General features: G+C 41.4%; 3 long non-coding RNA genes across 4 annotated transcripts in view; 2 read left to right on the top strand and 1 right to left on the bottom strand.

The window, feature by feature from the left end:
* Positions 1 to 214: 214 nt before the first annotated feature.
* Positions 215 to 1,231, bottom strand: LOC147316799 (uncharacterized). Its single transcript, XR_015131738.1, has 2 exons — positions 469 to 1,231; positions 215 to 377 (listed from the first exon to the last, which is right to left on the bottom strand). It is a non-coding gene; the product is annotated as an uncharacterized LOC147316799 (long non-coding RNA).
* Positions 769 to 15,817, top strand: part of LOC147316797 (uncharacterized) — a 33,044-nt gene continuing 17,995 nt past the window's right edge. The window contains exon 1 of the long non-coding RNA XR_015131741.1: positions 769 to 1,076. This is a non-coding gene — a long non-coding RNA (uncharacterized LOC147316797). The remainder of the gene's footprint in view (positions 1,077 to 15,817) is intronic.
* Positions 3,811 to 15,580, top strand: LOC147316798 (uncharacterized). Of its 2 annotated transcripts, none has more exons than XR_015131649.1 (4): positions 3,811 to 3,977; positions 14,611 to 14,730; positions 15,015 to 15,073; positions 15,253 to 15,580. It is a non-coding gene; the product is annotated as an uncharacterized LOC147316798 (long non-coding RNA). The 2 variants fall into 2 exon arrangements; XR_015131648.1 differs by lacking the exon at positions 3,811 to 3,977 and adding an exon at positions 14,136 to 14,211.

Raw genomic sequence — 15,817 nt, 5'->3', positions numbered from 1 at the left:
TCTATCTAGTGAAAGTCTAGACAGACCAGACCAGCTCAACCACACAGACACTTCCTACCCGATTTGAGGACAAAAGCAGAGTATGCAATATGTGGGACAAACAAACACACACACACACAAATGGCAAATGTGAGATCATGGGAATCTAAGCAGCTTGAACCGAAAGTGACTAAAAATTGTCAAGGCTGAGCAGGACTCAAGCGCAGACTACGAATCACAATAAACATTTTTTTTATTTACATGACACAGAGTGCACTATATACAAGTGGGGAGAAGGGGTCCAGCGAATCCAGAGGTCCATGGAGGGTGGGGGGCTCCAAAGGCTCACTGCAACTGCCACACTCACGAACAGGGTCTCAAGGCGGGGCACGGAAAATCTATATACAAGGACAAAATGTTAAATGCCAAGCAAAGCACAAAGAGAAATCAAAATATTTCCAAAGCTAGAATTGCACTAATGAATGTTACACAGTAGTCCAGCGACAAAGGGCTCCAAGCAACTGCCTTCAGAAGTGGCTGGTAAACAGGATGATGAACCTCAGGTGAGAAATTGCTTGCAGGTGTGAGGACAGCAACCGGGAGCCCATGATTAGGTCCACCCAGGCATCGCGTTGTGAGCAGGGAAGCAAGAAAGAAAGTGAGAGAAACAAAAACAAATACATATACATGTAGCGTAACTGGACCATGACAGTAATATTTCAGTTTGATCAACCATCTCAACAAGTTCAATTACTTTCTTTTCAAGCTGCTTACACTACATTGACTTTTGTTTTTACACAATCTCAGAAGAGGAGAGCCACTGAGGGAACGCCTTCCGCCCTCCGACGCCTCCACCGTGACCTCCACTTCTGAGAGGAATTGCCCACAGATCAAGCATGGAGTGTGCCTGAATGGACATACAGAACTCCAAGGTTCGGCCCAGTGTTGAGGGTTTTCCCAAAGGAGAGGGCCCGGCGGGCGGTGCCTCACAGCCCTCTGCCTCTGGGAGTGGCCCCTTTCTACTAAGGAGGCAAGAGGTGGCCAGGAGTCTGTCAGCGAGTTCTGCATGTCCTGGTGACCCTCCACCTGTTTCACAGGTGGGTGCAGCCTGATCTATCTAGTGAAAGTCTAGACAGACCAGACCAGCTCAACCACACAGACACTTCCTACCTGATTTGAGGACAAAAGCAGAGTATGCAATATGTGGGACACACACACACACACACACACACACACACACACACACACACACACACACACACACACACACACAAGCACACAAACAGACACACACAGGGGAGAGAGAAAGAAGAAATGACAAATGTGAGATCATCGCACACACACACACACACACACACACACACACACACACACACACACACTCACAAACACACAAGCACACAAACAGACACACACAGGGGATAGAGATAGAGGAAACGGCAAATGTGAGATCAAGCTAAGCAGGTTGAATCAAAAGTGACTGGACATATTTACGTTTGATCAACGGTCTCCAAAATGTGAGTGAAGTTGGCCCCCCCACCTTCTTCAAATCCAACAAAAGTGGTATCAAACGTTTGTGCTACGTTTGTGCTGCAAAAATTTTCGTTTGTGCCGCTATCATTTTAAAAATATTAATAAAACAACGTCTTGATGCGTGCTTAATCATCCGGGTAAGTAAATTCCAAAAGGTTGATTCTGTTCATCCGGACACTTTCAGTGGGAGAAACGTTTCGTCACTCATCCAAGTGACTTCTTCAGTCTCAGCTGACTGCAGTTTTCCCCAATCTTATAAACAGTACATTTGACCTTTACATTTTCATTAATGTCTTTGAAAACAGAAGCAGCACAAACGACAACTTTAGCAGCACAAACCAGCACAAACATAGCACAACTGATTGACACCAATTTTGTTTGATTCCATTAATATGAGGGGGCTGGTTGACCTCTGATGACCTCTAGAAATTTTTATTAATATCTTTAAAATGATAGCAGCACAAACGAAAATTTTTGCAGCACAAACGCAGCACAAACGTTTGATACCACTTTTGTTGGATTTGAAGAGTGAGTGAAGTTGGCCCCCCCGCTCACGTCTCCAAGACATTTAAATGGATGTGCTGCAGGGATTGTCATAACATAACCTGATTAACATGTTATCTGCTGACTGTTAGGGGTCGACAAGCAAAACGAGCTCCTGGTACAAAATGCCTTACTGTTTCCCATTACCACAAATGATGCAAAGGTTGCTCTCCACAAATGTGTGCATAGTGTGCTATGAGTGCGACATAAAACTGTAGAGATAGAGCTTATGTGAGATGTTTGTGTGATGCTATAACAGAGCCGCAACAAATTTTTTGAAGTGATCAGCAATAGCTGTGAAGCTATTCATTACTGAGTTCATGTTTGGAACTTTGATTTCTGTTTATTTTTCTGTTTGTTTTCAATAAATTGGATGCTCAAAAAATGCTTTTGTCCAATTTCTGCTTGTTGCATGTTGAAGCTCTACTTGGAACCTTGTTAAGATCCAACCATGCAAAATATGACTTTTTTATTTTTTTGTTGCAATTTTTCAAGAGGTCTTAAACTTTTGATCGGGACTGTATCTCTATTCAGACCAGCTTGATTGTGACATCACAGAACAGAACCTCCCTGCAGTCTGTTGTTTTTATTGTGTGTGTGTTTTTTTTTAAATCTGCCATTGCTTTAGATATTTCAACCTTTTTGAAAATTATTTTCTTTTGCAGTTAGGATCCTTATTTGCTTTAAATCCATCACAGTACAGCAAACTAACCTTTTTAAACACAACCGAGTATTTTCCTGCAGCCTTTAAGTAACACAGTCTACCTAAGTTTGATTTGTAGCACGTTTCACACTATGTAAAAAACATAATGTTACCTGTACAGACCCTGTATGTGATTTAAAAACACGAGGACTTACACGTGATCTTTAAATGAGGAGTCCTTACCTTTAAATGTAACGTCTCTTCTTCCTCTCCTGTCTTGTCTTTCTAAACCTTCTTCTTGTCTCAGCTTGATTTCTTGTTTCTTCGTGTCAAACACCGCAGCCGGCGATTTGGCTACCAACGCACTGTGCTACACACTACACACAGTTTGTGTGTGCTGACATTTGTTGAGCTGATAGAAACGCTGCATTTGAAATTATCTGCCAATTAAAAAAAAAAAAAGTCACTCCCTTTATGCGTCTTCCTCTTCGGATAGGTAGATCCCAACGTACCGAAGCCGCAACTTAGGGACACATGCCGTTTTTCCGGTCTTGTGGTAAAAAGAAAAAGAAAAAAAGAAGAAAAAACCCCAAGTGTCCCACTCTTAACTCCTGACCTTTTCAAATGTCCACAAAGTCCGCATTGACTCTACAACTTCCTTTATCTTCGTTCCCATGGTAACGAAGGGATACACATATTTATAAAGGAGAATGCGCTTCTATCTGATTCTATCTGAAAAACCGTTGAGAAGTGCTGTGGTTTTTAGCCCCACTTATTTGCGCTCTTCCTCTCCTTCATCGGGTGCAGCTTCACCTAGGGATGGATGGACACACACACACACACACACACACCCACTGCTCCACCCCTCCCCTGATGCTGCTCAGCCACAAACCACACCCCGCCACAGGCACGTGCAGAGGGGGGGCTAGAGGGGCTTGAGCACCCGCCCCTTTCCTGATGGGTGCCCAAAGTGCCCTTTTGTTGAGGCAACTTTTTAAAAAAAAATTATTATTTTTTTTATGTGTGTGTGTGTGCGTGCGGAGTCTTGTCTGTGCCCATCAACAATAATATTTAACTATTAATCACAGTTTTGCTAAATAAAAGGATCTGGCTTGCATCAGTCACATGATCACATTTAACCAATGATCGCCCTTGACGGCAGAACGCGCTGGTTACGAGCCGGGAACGAGCTCACAAAGAGCACGCGCATTTGTTGCGGTCCGGAGCTGTAGGAGAAACACAAGTTAACTCAGAGACACAGACTGATGCGACAAACCCAGTAAGTAGGTGCACAGCGTGCACTGTAGTGTATAGCACCCAGGAGTATTAGCTTATTACGTACACGTTGGTAAGTTGTCTTGTGGCAACTGACGAACTGAAACAAACGAGCGTGCTGTGTGTGCAACAGCGCGACAAACATTACCTGTCCTTTTATTAACTGCACAAGCAGTGCTGGTCACAGCTGCTGGCTACCTGTGTAAGGCTGTCATGGATCTGTAGCTCTGTCACCGTTTTAGGGAACATATTTAGTTTTAAAGTAAGTTTCCGGGCTTTTCCTGCCTTTCTGGAGGGATTATATTTCACTAAAAAACGATCTAATATGCATGTCCACATAATAATTTTAACTGCCATAAATGTAAATTATGTCAGTTTGTTTAATTTATTGTGTTCATTTATGTTATTTATTTTCTTTATTTATTGTTCCTTTTGGGGTAGGAACTAAGGTTCATTCTGTGTTGCACACAGGCCTTTTTAAGTGACGTAAAGGGAAGTAAAAGGCATGTGCAAGAAGCTAAGTTAATAAGTTAACTAAGGCAGAAGAAGGAATAAATAAGCAGTTTAAAGTAAAAGAAAGCTGCAAAGAAGAAGAAATTGGGAATTATTTTTGTTAAGTTTTGTTCCTGAAGCGGACTCATTCCCTCACGGTTACGTGCAGCCAGCGAGGTACGTTAACTGTGTTTGTTTATCGCGTATTTGTTAACTTGGGTTTAAATGTTTATTTGTAATATTTATGTTGGTCATTCTGTACTTTTATGTAATAACAGTTTGACGGTGGATTTTATGGTGTTTCTGAGGAGAAGTGTGACAGAAGAATAAATCCATCTGTGAATGAAGAACCGTGGTGTCGTGTATTAACTGGAGGGAGTGATAGTCAAACTCGGACCTGCCCAGACTCGCCCTATCAGCGCAAATTCGACAGCTCATCAAGACGGGAACACAGATAAGCCACTGTTTAGGACACACAGGTTCATAAGGTTTTCATGAAGAAGTCTATAAGCCAGACTCTAAAGTTTTTGGTCTGAAAAGTAACACAAGAGTTGGAAACTAAAAGGAACTGTGTATAGCCTGGCAGCCACGCTGTTTCACGTATATGAATGTGCATTTACGTAAGAGATGTAAATTCATGTTCAGCTGAATAATTATAGTTGGCTCTGAAAGGGCAGAAGTAAACTTTGTACATTTTGACAGAAATTCAGTTTGTATTTATGGTTCAGTGTCTTTTAAGAACTCTGTTAAGTGTACTTACTCTGTAATATTCTACATGTATGGGCTAATTTGAATGAGAGTGACTTCATTTAGTTAAGCTCATTCTTTCAGTATTCACAAATGTTGTTGCAGCTTGCTCTTCTATGCTGCCTGTGTATATCTGTGTCTAAATAATCAAAATGTCACATACAAGTAAAGAAGCTCAGGGTGCAGTAGCTGCTCCGGAAGAAGAGACTGAGTTAGAACAGACAGGTGAATCAAATATCGGGCAAAATATAGCACCACCTGAAGAGCCTCGTAGAAGTGAAAGAGCCCGAACATTAACAGAAAAAGGAAAAGAGTTTCAGAAAGAGCAAATCAAAGGGCTATTGCTTCGCTTTGACAGCAAATATGAACGATGGAAAGCTCTGATTAAGGTAGCTAAAAGATCTGTATTAAAACAGGATCCTAGTGACATCCTACAAGAACACATCACCAGTATTCAAAGGGAATTATCTGAGTTGAACATTGCTTATGATGATTACAGAAGAATTGATCAACCAGCCCATGACATGCGTCGCAAGATGGATAACTGCATCTCGATCACAAAGACTGTAGTACAAAATGCTCAATCTGAAATGCAGGGAACAGCGGAGGAGTTGATTTGGCCAGATAATAGTTCTGTATTCTCACCGTCAGCCTCCAGTGTTTCACTTCCTGCCTCTAATGGTTCTAAAGCTTCTTCTATTCACTCAAACGTATCTTCACTTAGAAGACAAGAAGCTGCTGCCGAGTATGCAGCTACACAGGCTGTACTGCAGATTATGGCTGAACAAGAGGGCCACGAAGAGAAACTGCAAAACCTTGAAGCTGAAGAGAGGTTGATCATTGCAGACCAAGAAGCAGCAGCATTAGCTCGTCGTCTTGAAGGAGAAAGGGAAGAAACTGAACGTAGGCTAGAAAGAGAGAAACAAGAGGCTGCTCTCTTAAAGAAACAGCAAGAAGAGAATGCTGCAAGAAGAAGGTCTGTAGAAAACCTAAAGAGAGAACTTGAGCGTTTGGAAAATTTGAAAAGGCTGAATGCAGCCAAAGCAAGGCTTCAAGTATATGATGAGAGTGAGCTCAGTCCAGCCCAAGGGAATGCTGCACAGAGCCTGGATCTACATAAGGTTATGCAGCCACTCAATCAGGTGAAGACTGAGGACCAGCACTCACAACCACCAAAGGATGCAGTGCTAACACATGTGCTCCACGATAGCACAGGAGAGCTCGTGAAGGTCTTAGCTGAGGCTATATCAGCAAATAGGCTACCCATTCCAGAGCCCACAGTTTTTAGTGGTGATCCACTCAAGTTTAATCATTGGAAGTCATCCTTCCAAACTCTTATTGAAAAGAAAAACATTCCAAGCTCGGAGAAAATATTCTTCCTCCAGAAATATGTTGGAGGAGCAGCTAGAGAGGCATTAGAAGGTTATTTTCTGATTGGTTCAGATACTGCATATGTTGCTGCATGGGAACTCCTCAATGAGCGATACGGCCAGCCTTTTATGATTGCCAAAGCCTGCCGAGACAAATTACATGCCTGGCCAAAGATAGCATCAAGAGAGAGCGCTGACTTAAGGAAATTTGTAGACTTTTTACGCAGTTGTGAATGTGCCATGGCTCACAATGAGAGTCTGCGTATTCTTGATGATGGCATTGAAAACCAAAAACTGACAGCCAAGTTGCCTGATTGGTTAAGCAGCAGATGGAACCGAAAAGCCACACAGTATCAGCTGGAGCATGGAAGGTTCCCAGATTTCAAGTATTTCGTAACTTTCCTGACTTTGGAGGCTAGTATTGCTTGTAACCCTGTTACATCTTACTATGCTTTGCGGCAAGGGGAGCCAGAAAGGACAAGATCTAAACCTCAGAATGTAGTGACCTCTAAGAACCAAGCAGCAAATGCAAGGATTTTTACAACTAACACCACTGAGAAGAGCATAAGCACATGTATGTTTTGTAAGAAAACAGGGCATGTCTTGCACAAGTGCCGTAGACTAACTGCAAGGCCAGTTGCTGACAGAGTGAAGTTCATACAAGGTGAGAAACTGTGCTTTGGCTGTTTGAGTCCTGGCCATCAATCCAAGCATTGCAGCAACCGGATGGTCTGCGACACCTGCTCAAAGCGCCACCCCACATGCTTACATGAGGGTCGCTCAAAGCAAAAGGAAAATGACGAGACAAGTTGCAGTAAAGAAAGAAAGCCACAATCGCCGCAAGACACCACTCACGAAACCACATCCAATAGAGTTGTGCATGATGGTAACAGTGCTCAGACTTCAGCAATAGTTCCTGTTTATGCATCAATGCCAAGTGATTCAAACAAAGAAGTCCTTGTCTATGCTCTGTTAGATTCACAAAGTGATTCTTCATTCATTCTTGAAGAAGTGGTAGATGCTCTTGATGTTAATGCAGAGCCAGTCAAGTTGAAGCTGTCTACAATGTCTTCCAAGGAGACAATTGTACCATGCAAAAGACTCAAAGGTCTACAAATAAGAGGGTTATCTTCTTCTAAGAAGATCACAGTGCCAACGGTCTACACTCGTGAATTCATACCTGCCAATCGTACACACATTCCAACACCAGAGACTGCAAAGGCATGGTCTCATTTAGAGCATCTTGCGGAACACATTGCCCCGCCGAAGAAATGTGAAATCGGTCTTCTTATCGGGTATAACTGTCCACAAGCACTAATGCCTAGAGAAGTTGTATGTGGTGAGGACAACCAGCCCTTCGCACAGAAAACTGACGTAGGCTGGAGCATAGTGAGCTATGGTGATCCAGGTGAACACTACAGTGATGCAATAGGAGTAAGTCACCGCATCATTGTAAAGCAAGTGACCCCTGAACCCAAAGTAACAAGTAAGTTGAAGAGCGAAGTTCATTATGTTTGCAAAACAAGAATTAAGGAGATGACTGCTCCAGAAGACATACTTAAGGTGCTGGAATCTGACTTCAGTGAAAGGCTTGGAGAAGAGACAAATCTCTCGCAAGAAGATCTCCGGTTTTTGACTAAAATGAAAGAAGAAATTAAGCACAAAGAAGACGGACATCTTGAAATGCCTCTGCCTTTTAAACAGAGCAGGCCAGAGCTACCAAATAACAAGCCAAGTGCTGTTCAACGCCTCATGTGCTTGGAAAAGAAGCTCAAGAGAGACCAGAAATATCGGAGAGACTACATGAACTTCATGGAAGACATTATCAGTCGTGGTGAAGCAGAAAAGGTCCCAGAAAAAGAGCTTGATAAACGATCAGCTTGGTATATTCCCCACCATGGCGTATACCACCCTCAAAAGCCAGAGAAACTGCGAGTGGTCTTTGATTGCTCGGCAAGATTTCAAGACATGTCATTGAATGACTACCTTCTTACAGGGCCAGAGCTCACAAACACCTTGGTGGGAGTTCTTTGTAGATTTCGAAAGGGCCCAGTCGCTATTATGTGTGATGTGGAACGAATGTTTCATCAATTCCATGTAAAGCCTGAAGACCAAGACTACTTGAGGTTCTTATGGTGGGAGAATGGTGATCTTGAGTCTCCGCCATCAGTTTTTCGGATGAAAGTCCATTTGTTTGGAGCAGCTTCCTCACCTGGCTGTGCCAATTTTGGACTTAAACATCTAGCCACAGAAGGTCAAGATCGATTTAACCAAAGCACTGTCAAGTTCATCCGAAGAAATTTTTATGTTGATGATGGACTGGTGAGTGTAAGGTCTGATGCTGAGGCAATCAAGCTGATCAAGGAAGCAAGAGAGCTTTGCAGCACAGGCAAGCTTAGACTACACAAGTTCATTTCCAACAGCAAGAAGGTATTGGAGTCAATACCAAAGGAAGAGTGTGCAGACAGTGTCAAAGAACTGGACATAGATTTAGGGGAGCCACTCCTAGAAAGAGCACTGGGCGTGCAATGGTGCGTATCCTCTGATGACTTTCAGTTCAGAGTAACTGTCAAGAAACACCCAATGACGAGAAGGGGAGTGCTATCCACAGTAGCTTCCATCTACGATCCTTTGGGTTTCGTAGCACCGTTTGTTTTGCGTGGGAAGTTGATCTTGCAACAGTTGAGTCGAGAGAAAGCTAGTTGGGATGAACCACTTTCAGAGGAGTGCAGATCACAGTGGCAGTCATGGTTACAAGATCTCCATAACTTGTGTCAAGTAAAGATTAAGAGGTGCTACATACCAGCAAGCTTCATAGATGTCAAGCAGTACGAGTTACATCACTTCTCAGATGCTAGCTTCACAGGTTATGGGGAGTGCACTTATCTAAGAGCAGTGGACTCTAATGGCAGCGTACACTGCTCACTTGTCATGGGGAAAGCACGTGTTGCCCCCACTAAGGTCACAACAGTTCCAAGGCTTGAGTTGTCTGCAGCAGTGGTTGCTGCGAAGATGGGTGCCATCTTAAAACATGAGCTCGAAATAGACAACCTTAAGGAATATTATTGGACTGATTCAAAGGTTGTTCTCGGGTACATTAATAATGATGCCAGACGCTTTCATGTTTTCGTGGCAAATAGGATCCAGAGAATCAAAGCCACCACAGATGTCAACCAGTGGTATCATGTGCAGTCCGAAGACAATCCGGCGGACCATGCTTCGAGAGGGTTATCGGCAGATCGGCTCGTTGCTTCAAATTGGTTCACTGGCCCAGACTTTCTGTGGGAAAGGGAGCTACCCACAAGAGATGCTAAGGTGGGAGAGGTTAGTGATACTGATCCAGAACTTCGAAGGGCTCAGGTGCTCAACACCAGCGCAAGGATAAATAGAACATTGTTGGACCGCCTGACTAAGTTTTCTGACTGGAAAAGAGTTGTTAAGGCTATTGCTTGTCTTAAACGTCATGCTAAGCAAGTTAAGGGTCTTAGTCCCAAACTCAATGGAAGTACAAGTGTTGAGGAAAGACAACAAGCTGAACTTTTCCTAATCAGATTGGTCCAAACAGAAGTATTCAGCAGTGAAATCAAGAATTTACAGCAATCCAAGGACGTAAAATCCAAAGACAAAGCAAACAAGCTATGCAAATTAAGTCCATTTTTGGATGAGCAGGGTGTGCTGAGAGTAGGCGGACGCTTAACAAGAAGTGATCTTCATACACATGTTAAACATCCTGCTATTCTGCCAAAAACAAGTCACGTGTCTTCTTTATTGATCAAGCATTATCATGAGAAAGTACAGCATCAAGGAAGAGGTATGACTGTAAATGAGTTGCGATCTAATGGGATATGGGTCATTGGATGCAGCAGTGCAGTTGCCTCACATATCTTTAAGTGCGTCACATGCAGAAAGTATAGAAGGAACATACAAGATCCAAAAATGGCAGACTTGCCAGAGGACAGAATGGAAATGACCCCTCCATTCACATATTGTGGCATGGATTGCTTTGGACCATTCTATGTGAGGGATGCAAGAAAGGAACTGAAGAAGTATGGTCTTCTCTTCACTTGTATGTGTTGCAGAGCTGTACATATCGAAATGCTTGATGACCTCAGTTCAGATGCCTTCATCAATGCATTGCGCGTATTCATTGCAATACGTGGGAATGTAAGGCAGTTGAGATGTGATCAAGGTACCAACTTTGTGGGTGCAAAAAGAGAGTTCATGGACTCAATGAAGAACTGGGATCATGAGCAGGTGAAGGAATATGGCTGTGAGTTTGTAATGAATCCCCCATCGTCAAGCCATATGGGAGGAATTTGGGAGAGGCAAATAAGGACAATCAGAAGTGTTCTAACAGCAATTCTTGATCAGTCTGCTAAAAGACTTGACACCGCCTCACTTAGGACTTTTTTGTATGAAGTGATGGCTATTATAAATAGCAGACCGCTGACAACAGAGCACCTGAATGATCCAACAAGTCTTGAACCGCTCACACCAAATCACATTCTTCTGATGAAGTCTAACATCATATTGCCACCTCCGGGTCAGTTCGTGAGTCAAGATTTATACCTGCGTAAGAGATGGCGTCAGGTGCAGTTCTTGGCGAATGAGTTTTGGACAAGGTGGAGGAGGGAGTACCTTCTTAATCTCCAGCAAAGACAGATATGGCATGGGGATAAAAGGAACACCAATGTCAATGACATTGTTATTCTTCAAGAGGACAGTGCTCCGCGAAATCACTGGAGACTAGCAAGAGTCACGGAGGTGTACCCCAGCTCTGATGGAAGGGTCAGAAAGGTAAAGCTGTTGGTTAGTGACTCAACTTTGGACAAACAGGGAAAACGCACAACTAGGCCAGTTTATCTTGAAAGGCCAGTGCAAAAAATAGTACTACTTGTTGAAGCAGAATAAGCATGTGTTAAACTAAATGCTTATAACTTGAAGATGCAAATCTGTGAAGAAATCTCAAGTTGAGATTTGGTGGGAGTTTAACTGCCATAAATGTAAATTATGTCAGTTTGTTTAATTTATTGTGTTCATTTATGTTATTTATTTTCTTTATTTATTGTTCCTTTTGGGGTAGGAACTAAGGTTCATTCTGTGTTGCACACAGGCCTTTTTAAGTGACGTAAAGGGAAGTAAAAGGCATGTGCAAGAAGCTAAGTTAATAAGTTAACTAAGGCAGAAGAAGGAATAAATAAGCAGTTTAAAGTAAAAGAAAGCTGCAAAGAAGAAGAAATTGGGAATTATTTTTGTTAAGTTTTGTTCCTGAAGCGGACTCATTCCCTCACGGTTACGTGCAGCCAGCGAGGTACGTTAACTGTGTTTGTTTATCGCGTATTTGTTAACTTGGGTTTAAATGTTTATTTGTAATATTTATGTTGGTCATTCTGTACTTTTATGTAATAACAGTTTGACGGTGGATTTTATGGTGTTTCTGAGGAGAAGTGTGACAGAAGAATAAATCCATCTGTGAATGAAGAACCGTGGTGTCGTGTATTAACTGGAGGGAGTGATAATAATTATTATAATTATAATATATTAAAAACACACGCTGTATTTTAAAGAACATACATTAAGAAGCAGATTATATTAGATTTATATTTTAAATAAGACAAAAGTTGGATTTTACAGCAGTAAAATTATTGTATCTCTGCAGTTTAAAAATGTAATAAGCTTTGCCCCTGCACAGAGTGGATAGTGAAACAAATGGAATCATCATAAATACATTATTTCATATTTATTACTTCTCCCTCCTCATTGCGTTATTATTGTAGCTCTAGTAATAAATAATAATGTAAGGATTATGGATCAGCACCGTGATGCCCATAGTATATACAGTATTCTGAAGAAGGTCTAAAATGTCACTGTGTGTGCGTGCATGTGTGTGTTTTATTTAGATGGATTTTTAAAAAAAATATTACTCATGATATAACATTGTCCAGACATGCCTGGTAAGGACATGAGGAGGAAACAGCAGGAGCTGTGTGAGGCTACTAAAGGCAGTGCTATAACATTTTTCTGTCATCATTTTATTATAGATTAAGTGCAAGAGTTGTTAGGTGTGGATAATTAGATTATAGTTTATTGCAATAGCAAGTTGTGCCTTCAAAGGAGCTTGCAAAGACTACGATGACCTGGATGACTGAGAACCTTCACAGACAAGTTGTGCCTTGTTCTCACATAGCAAGTGGAGAGTGATATATGAAATGATGGGATGGAAGGAAGAAGAGAAGCAAAGAGTGATTCACAGGCAGAGCCTAATTTATTTCTCACAGTTTTTTGTTGCCTTATGGTTCCAAGCGCTGTCACCAATCTTTGCATTTTGTTATTATCTCATGACACTTGTTTAATCAGCTACCATCTCTCCTGTGGACTTTTTAATGTCTACAGTCTCAGATCAACACAGCCCTTCTCTTCCCATATTAGATTCTTGATGAATGTGTGTTGTTGTTATTCAACCTGGTTCAATGTGCCCCTTTTTAACTTTGAGCACCCGCCCCTTTAAACCTCTCTGCACGGCCCTGCCCCGCCACAGTGCTTTTCAGATTTTTAAAATGTAGTTAATGAATTATTCAGTGTGTTTCAAACTAAACTGTTTATAAAACCAACAAAACCCCTAAAAATTAATCTTAACTACGTGTTTTGTCAGTTACTCAAAACATTTTTCTAAATGAGATAATATGTGGTTTGTGGCTCAGCTGCAGGGAGGGCTTTGGCTGGTGGGTTCAGGGTGTGGTGTCAGGGGATGCTGACCCACACGGCTGTTCTGCATCATCTGATCATGTTGGGACTGTGTGCTGCACGGGAAGAAGGTGGCTGGAAAACTGCACAAGCAGAAGAAACCAACGACAAACTGTAAATAAAAGCATCTACGTGCTTGTAACATGCATGCTTTACACCCTAACTGTTTATTAAGCATAACAAGGTTTTAATAAAATAGACATTGATTTCCTTAAACAATTTAGAAGAAAAAATAGCAGTCATCATAAAGCTAACAAAAAAAAAAACACGGAAAAAATGCCTGAATAGCACAAGTGATTAATGCCATCAAGCTAATGCTAAAGAAGCAGCAGACAATGACAGGTCAACATAAAATAACTAAATCTTAAGGAATGAGTAATAACATAATGTATGATTAACTATATTTCACATTTATGAATGAATTACATTTTTCAGGTTTATTATCATTATGATTCAGACATAATGCAGCTGTAAAGATCACATTTAGTAGCAAATTTCTCATCAATAGAACCCAACACTAATTATATTTGATTTGGAGAGAATTAGAGAGATAGAGAATTATAAAAAGGGAATTAAAAAACACAGCATGGTACATTATTACAAATAAGGCACTCCCACATCAAAAGTAAAACTTGGAAGCTTTGTGTCTCTGTCATTATTTCTTCTGCCATACAGCTACACCGCTGGAGCATGGTACACAGAAGTCGCTTTAAAAAAATACATTTAGTATAGCTCTTCAGGCATAGAAAACATAACTTTACCTTACATCGAGGACAAACAACAAATTTACAATTCCACTTGCTGTACTCAACCAGGAGGTGAGACAGGGACGGATAGAAGGACATCCGTGGACTTCCTCCAATGAACCAAAGGTTATCTGGGCAGGTTTGTAGTGTTTTTAGTGATTTTCACAGCAGTCTTTCCAAGGCCGTGGACTCTCCCATTCCCTCAAACACTGCAAGCAGAATTCAAACGGCTGTCCATTTACTGCTGTGCACACTTCACAGAGGACATTCAAATCTGATCCATTCTCTCTTATCACAATGGATCTGCATTCGGGACACTACAGGGAGACCTCCCTTATGGGGATGCTGCTGACATATTATAAATTGTTATATCTATATTTAGCCTAATGGTAAGGAGAAATATTACTTTTTTCCACCGTCGAGATCCTTTGAGATCAAAGTGGATCAACAGCTTCACCAAATGAAGCACTATAAAAACTGCACAGGAAAAATATCCCTAACTTCACCTGTGATCACACGGTAGTTTTCTGTTGCAAAGGGAACAAAGAGAAAGACTTCACTGAGTGAAAAAGGATGAAGATACAAGCTGGTGATGATCCAGTGCACCTGGTCTCAGGACGTGAAGAAAAAGCCTGATCACCTTCTCCACAAAAACAAGGTGAGCTTAATGTTATGATTGATTTTAGCTTTTCAAGTTATGTATGTTACTTTCATAATAGTCACAGATTATATTGCAAACGCAGTGATTGCTGTTATGTGTATGATGACCAAAACTCTCTAAAAAACTGTTATTTCTTGCTGGCTTTCAATGGAAGATTATACCCATCCATTCAATTGAATTTGTTTTGAAGTCTTTTTCTGCTTTGATTGAGCTTGAAAGTCAAAAACACCACCAACAAAAAACTTTTAAAACTGCTTTTTGTTTCCTTTTTTCCTTTGAAGAAATCCTGAGCAGGAGGAACCAAACAGCTAAGAGCATCTTGACCACAGTGGGGGAAAAGGTGTGCACTGAGGATGATTTTGAAATATTAACTTTGTTGTCACTGCTAAGGAGTTTTGGACACAGGAGTGTGTTTAAAATGTGTGCATCTTCAGTGGTGTTCAGGGAACCTGACATAATAGTTTTTGACATGTTTAAATATTTTGTGAGGTTCATCTCTGTCCTCTGTTGTGTGTGTAGGATATCTTATGGCTGAAGTCCGGCTGACTGTCGCTGGGAAGCTATTGGTGAACGACTCTGCATCTCTATCTGAATATGGGCTCAAGCCCTCGTGCGTGGTGCAGATGGTGGTGAAGGTCCACAGAGGCTGACAGAGACCAGCAATATGATACATCCAAAGGACAAAATGCATCATCTTTGCTAACTGGCACTGAACTGTGTCGTCTTTGATCTTTGGTTTTCTTCTACACTTAAACATACAGCTCAATGAAGCATTAAATGTAAGCGACTGTATAACTTACTTGTTATAATAGTCTTACAGAGTAGGCCTTGAGATGGAGAGGATAGATGCAGCTTCAGTAAAAGACATTTTCAGGGAAAGAACATTTTCCAGTTCCTCTTTGGAAATTTGAATATTGTGAAAAATGACTTGAAAAAACATGTTTTTAATAAGGCTTGGAGCTAAATGTGGAAAAATGTTGCTACTAATTCCAGCATCATTCAGTTTACAAACGGCGTCCCATTGAATAACTGGAATCCCCCCTCCCCCATTTTCACATAATGTGAAGCCATCCAGTGGGATGGT

This window comes from Aulonocara sp. 'chitande type north' Nkhata Bay, linkage group LG12 (assembly GCF_057382095.1).
Source record: "Aulonocara sp. 'chitande type north' Nkhata Bay isolate Kocher_YH1m ecotype deep benthic linkage group LG12, A_spYH_male_GT1.1, whole genome shotgun sequence".
In the NCBI taxonomy this organism is placed as follows: Eukaryota; Metazoa; Chordata; class Actinopteri; order Cichliformes; family Cichlidae; genus Aulonocara; species Aulonocara sp. 'chitande type north' Nkhata Bay.
The sequence above is the reverse complement of the archived record's forward strand: the minus strand, read 5'-3'. Positions and strand labels throughout refer to the sequence as shown.